Source organism: Lacerta agilis, chromosome 7 (assembly GCF_009819535.1).
Source record: "Lacerta agilis isolate rLacAgi1 chromosome 7, rLacAgi1.pri, whole genome shotgun sequence".
NCBI lineage: Eukaryota > Metazoa > Chordata > Lepidosauria > Squamata > Lacertidae > Lacerta > Lacerta agilis.
Window position 1 is genome coordinate 4,993,386 of NC_046318.1, and position 6,423 is coordinate 4,999,808.

The window sequence follows — 6,423 nt, forward strand, 5'->3', positions numbered from 1 at the left end:
CAGATGCGTTCCAGTCTTACTGTAGTAATTTTTGCATACAACTCGAATGCACTATGACAAAACTTAGCATTTTTATGGCAGCAAAATATCAGGTCTCATGATTACTACACCCATTCTATCCCAGGCATCAGAGTTCTTATGAATAAGGAAGTAGGATTAACTGATTAACTAACCAGAAGCAGCAGGTTATATGGTGAAAGCATAGGTTTCTGTGTTTTTAGGAGATGTGTACATAAGGGAGTATTGTGGCCTGAGAGGGTGCTCTTGCCTCTCACAATTCCACCCCTCCTGATCAGCAAGAGAATGAATTCCACACAATGTATCTGGGCCGCTCTTCTTTCCGTGTTGCTCCCACCAATGTTCCCCCACTGAATCAAAATGTCATATTGTAGTAAAGAGAAAGAGAAAGCAAACTAATCTAAGGCAATGCACCCCAGACTTAAAGACTCCTTAATAGATGGTTTTATAACTTTTTTCACGAAAATACCCAAGGGATGATATGGCACAATGTTCTATGCTATGTCTGAATTGCTCCTACAACTGGAAAGTTTCTTCTAATGTTTACCATAAATCTTCCCTGTTGATGCTGAACCTTCTTTTTTTTCTAAAATAGTTTTGAAAATTGACTTTGTTTCCTCTCTCTATCTTTGTTTCTCTAAGTTAGCACAGACAGTTCCATCATCTGCTCCTCTTATGGTTAACCTTGTAGAAACTTTATAATTGTGGTAGATCTCCTGAAACAATTAAGTGACTGTTTTATCTGAGATCAGAATGAGAAGCAACTGTCTCAGTGCAAATGTGTTTATCTTGAAAATGAGCACTCAAACCGTGTGCAGTTTCTAACTTTAGTCTCTGAGGGTTGCTGTCAATGAAGACTGAGCAATGCAGGAGGAGTCTTCTTCCCTAGATCAACTGCTTCAGAGCAAGTAAGAGATCATCAAACACTGTGTTTGAATAGCATCAGCAATGCCATCTAGAGGTGGTTTCTTTTTCAGTTAGGGCAGCATTCACTTGAACCTAAACAGAATCACTGGAGCAGAAATGGCAATAGGAAACTGCCTGCTGTATTGCAACCAAGGGGGGGAGCAATCCTCAGTTTTATGTTTATTACCATTTGGCAAGGCCTTACCTGGAAGGTTCTGTGGTGGGAAATATTGCAAAGGACCATGGATTGGGTGCAAAGGAGCTCTCAGAATGGAGTCCACATTATTTATCAAGGTAGGACTCAGTATTTGGTTTTGAATTATAACAATGGACATTGGTATACTGCAGGGGGGGAAATAGATCTGTGCTCAGGCAGAGAAGTGCCTGCTAAACTTTGAGATTTTGAGAATATTACAAAACTTTCTGAAGCCATGGTGGAAATAGCTGATATTGATGACAATGCTCCTACTGTGCATTCAGAGAAATGAAATCAGTGAGATCACAGCACCAGGATCCCAGTTTCCCCTCTATGAAGCTCATGATCCTGATTTGGGCACAAATTCCCTCCAGGGATATAAACTCAGTAGCAGCCATTTTCCCCTTGACGTTCAGATGGCAGCTGATAGTGGTCAGCATGCAAAATAAACCCAGGACAGGCCTTTGAATCGTGAAGAATCAGCTGTTCGTCACCTGATAATCACACAGCATATGATGGGGGAAATCCTTCCAGGACCAGCATGGTGCAGATTAAAATTATTGCCTGCATGCTGTTGACAACACACCAATGTTTAGCCAACATATCTACAAAAAGATCATTAGAGAACATAAACCTATTGGATTCCTCACTAGGCAGAGTAAGGCTATCTAGTAACCCAAGTGATAGGAGAGGTCACTGACTCTGGCCAGAATGCCTGGCTCTCCTACCAGCTGATCAAGGCCACTGAGCCAGGGCTCTTCATTCTGGGGCTCCACACGGGAGAGATCAGGATGGCCCGATTCTTCCTGGAGAAAGATGCCCTCAAGCAAAGCCTGGTGGTTTTAGTCAAGGACTATGGGCAGCCACCTCTCTCTGCTTCAGCCACTCTGACTGTGGTGCTGGCTGACACCATCCCTGCAATCCTCTCAGACCTGAGCAGCATCTCAGCTCCTGTAGAGCCTCCGTCGGACCTCACCTTCTACCTTGCAGTGGCTTTTGTCTCTTGCTTGTTCTTCATCTTCCTCCTCATGTTAGTGGCCATCAGGTTGCACAGGTGAATAAATTCTCAGCTGCTTGAGTCAGGGAGTGTGAATTTCAGTGGCGCTCCCATCTCACAGTTTGTAGGAACGAATGCATTGGTGATAGATGTAGTATAAATGTTTTGCCATATTGGCAAGCTGTGATATCCTCTGCATATGCATCTACATACCTAGTTGTTAGTGGTACATTTCCTACCTTATTTGGAAAATGTACTGAAACATGTGAGTAGTCAAAGTAAAAAAAAAAAAATCTACTGCTGTTGAGGGAAGAGTTTCAGAAAATTGCCCATTGGAACCAAACATTTCAGGTACAAGAATCCCATTAACACAGACCTTCTTTATTGGACAGAATCTACAAAAAAGTGATGCATTTCTGTTTTAAAAAAATACTTTAAAAAAGGAATGTTAAAAGTGCGGATATGTTTTCTAAAGCAATTATTATTTCAAAAAAGAAGGGAATATAAGGGATGAAATCCAGAACTTTCATCTAAGTAAAATATGGTATTTTATGTATATAAAGTGATTTTCTTGCAAATGGCCTGTGAGGGATATTTTGTTGAAAACATTAAAAGCCTGAAGGGGTTGTACACATCCATCAATATTGTCAAGAACTTAGTACTGTAATACATAACACAATTGCTTTTAGTAACTAAATGTGCATTCAGAGTGTTAAAATGTTTTTGTTTTTTTTTATGGAGAGGGAAAGCATATATTTCAGTTCTTCCGGTTTATTCTTAGAGCTGATTCACTTGCAGTTCTTCAGTTGGAACTCACAGTGCCGCTGTTGGCCAATTTGGGAATCAAAGAGCTTTTAAGGATCCACTGTCAGATTGCTACTTACCAGCAGCAGATCACAGAAAGAACAGACTACAAAGACTTGCCTGCTGTTACTAAGATGAGGAAACAAATGTGATACAAGCAAACTGAGAAGGAAATCAAGGGAATCAACTTATTCTTCTGAATATCTGTATTTTTGACCAAAAAAAAAATTAGCTCACCTGCTCAATAGCAGGAGAATAGATATGAGGATGGAAGTTATTCCTAGAGAAAGCTTCAGGGCATTCAGAAGCCACATTTTGCTTCTATTCTTATTGTCTTCCTTCTGCTGGGAGATCTCAGAGTCAATTCACTATTCCATCCCTGAGGAGATGGCAAAGGGGTCCTTTGTGGGAAATCTTGCCAAGGATCTGGGACTGAATGCCAGAGAACTGAGGAATAGAAACCTGCATATCATTTCTGAAGGTAAAAAACCATATTTCACTATCAATGCAGAAAATGGAAATGTGTATGTGAATGAGAGGGTAGATCGTGAGGGGATGTGCAGAGAGAGCACACAGTGCTTCATTAATTTTGAAGCCTTGGTTGAAAATCCATTGAATGTTTTCCATGTAAGTGTAGCAATTCAGGACATTAATGACAATATACCACATTTCCTGAATGACAATATAAGGCTTGAAATAATTGAATCCACATTGCCAGGTGCCAGATTTCTCCTTGGGAAAGCTGAAGATCCTGATATTGGGAAGAATTCTCTTCAAGACTACCAGTTAAGCCCAAATCAGTTTTTCACATTGGAGATTCAAGATAGTCTGGATGGACATAAATATGCAGAATTGGTGCTGCAGAAACCTTTGGATCGGGAAAGTGAGCACTCCCTTCAGTTGATCCTTATGGCCCTGGATGGGGGTGAACCCAGAAAAACTGGGACTGCCCAGATATGGATTAATGTCACAGATGCCAATGACAACCCACCAGTCTTTACTCAAGAGGTCTATGAGGTCACCTTGAGGGAAAATTCCCCTGTGGGGTCCCCAATACTCCAAGTAAAAGCCTCTGATAGGGATGAAGGTCTAAATGCACATATTAGTTATATTTTTAATAACATCCCAGAAACAGTCCAGCAAATATTTGAACTAGATCCACAAAGTGGAACAATTACCATTAAGAAAACTCTTGACTTTGAGGAAACAGAGAAGTACACTATGACAGTTGAAGCAAGAGATGGAGGAGGATTAGTGGCTCACTGTAAAATTGAAATAAAGATTATAGATGAGAATGACAACGCCCCAGAGGTCATTCTTGCCTCCTTATCTAGTCCAATTCCTGAAGATTCTGTTCCTGGGACAGTAATTGCTGTTATCAATGTAAAGGATAAAGATTCTGAAGAAAATGGAAAAATTACATGCCAGCTACAAGGTAATGTACCATTTAAAATATTATCCTCATCTAACAATTATTACAAAATTCTCACAGACAGTTCTTTGGACAGAGAAAAAGCCTCAGGATACAACATCACAATCACGGCCACCGACAAAGGTAGCCCCCCTCTCTCCTCCAACAAAACCATCTCCCTGCAGATCTCAGATATCAATGACAACCCCCCTGCCTTTGTAAAATCAACCTACAGTGTCTTTGTGCCAGAAAACAATCCCTCAGGTGCCTCCCTTTTCTCCATCAAAGCCTCGGACCCGGATCTGGACCGCAACTCACGTATCACTTACTCCATCCTCAACAGCAACATGGAGGAGCTGCCTCTCTCCTCTTACGTCTCCATCAACTCTGAGACGGGAACTATCTATGCACAGCGCTCCTTTGACCATGAGCAATTCAGGGAGTTTCAGATCCAAGTGAAGGCCCAAGATGGCGGCTCTCCCTCTCTCAGCAACAACGCCACCGTGTGGGTGTACATTTTGGATCAGAATGATAACAGCCCTCGCGTTCTGTATCCTTTCCCGGGCGCTGAGGGCTCTGCCTTGTTTGAGATGGTTCCTCACTCGGCAGAGCCAGGCTACCTAGTGACCAAAGTGGTGGCTGTGGACGCGGACTCTGGGCACAATGCCTGGCTCTCCTACCAAGTGCTGCAGGCCACAGAGCCGGCCCTCTTCACCATTGGGACCCACACAGGAGAGATCAGGACGTCACGAGCCCTTCTGGAGAAGGATGCTGTGAAACAGAAGCTAGTCATCTTGGTGAAGGATCATGGGAAGGCTCCGCTCTCAGCTACTGTGGTCCTCAACCTCGTGGTTGCTGAGAACTTCCAAGAGGCACTTCCAGAAATGACTAGGCAATCCAGTGACACAGAGCTTCATTCTGACCTCCAGTTTTACTTGGTGCTGGCTTTAGCACTGATCTCATTTTTATTCCTCCTCACGGTGATACTGGTCATTGTCATGAAACTTCGACAATCAGGAAATCCCAAATTATTCCAATGCTTTGAACCTAATGCTTTTTCTAAGGCACAGGTCATATTTCCACCAAAATATGAAGAAGGAACTTTACCTTATTCCTACCAACTCTGCCTATCATCAGAGATGAGGAAAGAGCAGATCTCTTTCCCAAAACCCCACATCCAGGTGGCAGAAAACTTGCTATGCAATGATAGCTCTCAGGTGGTTCTTGTGGATGGCAACTGTGGGGATGCCAATGCCAAAGAGGAGGTTGGTGACCAGGTAAGCTTTGCTTTCAGAAACTGTGATATCGGCACTACATCTTTTCTTCTCATAAGTATTATGACCTATGTTTAGTTCAGTATATGCTCGAGTGTCTGATGTTTTATATGGGAGGAACCGGTACTCTGACTGAATGGCATGCCACTGAGGCGTTCTGAACATGCTTACTTAGCACATCCAACTGGTACTTGGATCCTGGGCATTCTGGGAAAGGATCCTGGGCAGGTCCTTCCCCACATTTAGCTGAGTATCTTATTTTTATGTTTTTGTTGTGATCTGGCTATATCAGTTTAGCTATAGATTAAATCATGTCCCCTGGTTTTGCCCCAATCTGTTGAGTAGATAAATTCTATCCATATGGTTTTCTATCTCTGAAAATAAATGGCATCTCATTCTCCCACATATATGCCATCCTATCAGAAGCTTGACAAGAAAGGCACCCATGATAACATGGACAATATAACAACATGTTGTGAACTAGTAATACACAGATATAGAAATCAGCATTTTGTGACATTCTATTATCATGGACATTTTGATTGGTTTCATCCATGTATTGCTGGTTCACCCACATTTCTCCACATGGCTGTGACTGAGAATAGTCTGGGCTGTTCATGTGTCAACAACAGATATTGTGTGGATTAGGTATATGTGTGCTGGGGTCACAGCACCTGGAAAAGAACTTTGAAATATGCTCTTTAGCAAGAGATAGCCACCCATGTTCGCATTTCCTGTGGCATGTTTTACAAACAGAATATGGAATAAAACCTTGATTAGAGAAAAGGTAACTTCATTTCAACCCAATATGTTCGAT